The sequence below is a fragment of the Melospiza melodia genome, chromosome 11 (assembly GCF_035770615.1).
Source record: "Melospiza melodia melodia isolate bMelMel2 chromosome 11, bMelMel2.pri, whole genome shotgun sequence".
Taxonomy (NCBI): domain Eukaryota; kingdom Metazoa; phylum Chordata; class Aves; order Passeriformes; family Passerellidae; genus Melospiza; species Melospiza melodia.
In genome coordinates, this window is record NC_086204.1 from 30,756,094 (window position 1) to 30,756,689 (window position 596).

Genomic DNA, 596 nt, shown 5'->3' on the forward strand with positions numbered 1-596 from the left:
AGGAACCGGGGTGTCCCCTCACAGCCCCCGCGGGAACAGGGGCGTCCCCTCACGGTCCCCACAGAGACCGGGGGTGTCCCCTCACGGTCCCCGCAGGAAAATGGGGGGTTCTCTCCCGGCCTCGCAGGAACAGTGGGTGTCCCCCTCACGACCGACTGGAGCCAAAGTGGCTCCTCATGACCCCCATATCAAAGGGGGAACCAGGGGTGTCCCCTCACGACTCCTGCGGGAAGAGGGGAGTCGGGAGTGTCGCCTGTCCACCCTCGATGCAGGGCTGGAGTCAGGGCGTCCCCTTATGTCCCCTGCAGGAACAGGGGTGTCCCCTCACGGCAGAATGGAGTCAGGGCGTCCCCTCATGTCCCCTGCAGAAACCGGGGTGTCCCCTCACGGCAGAATGGAGTCAGGGCGTCCCCTCATGTCCCCTGCAGGAACCGGGGTGTCCCCTCACGGTCCCCGGGGCAGGGCAGGCACCGGCGGTGCCCTCTCATGGCGGAATGGAGTAAGGGCGTCTCCTCATGACCCGCGCCCGAGGCGAAGGGGCCGCGCTGCCACCCAGCAGGAGGAACCTGCTCTTTAATTCCTATCACTCGTTTTCC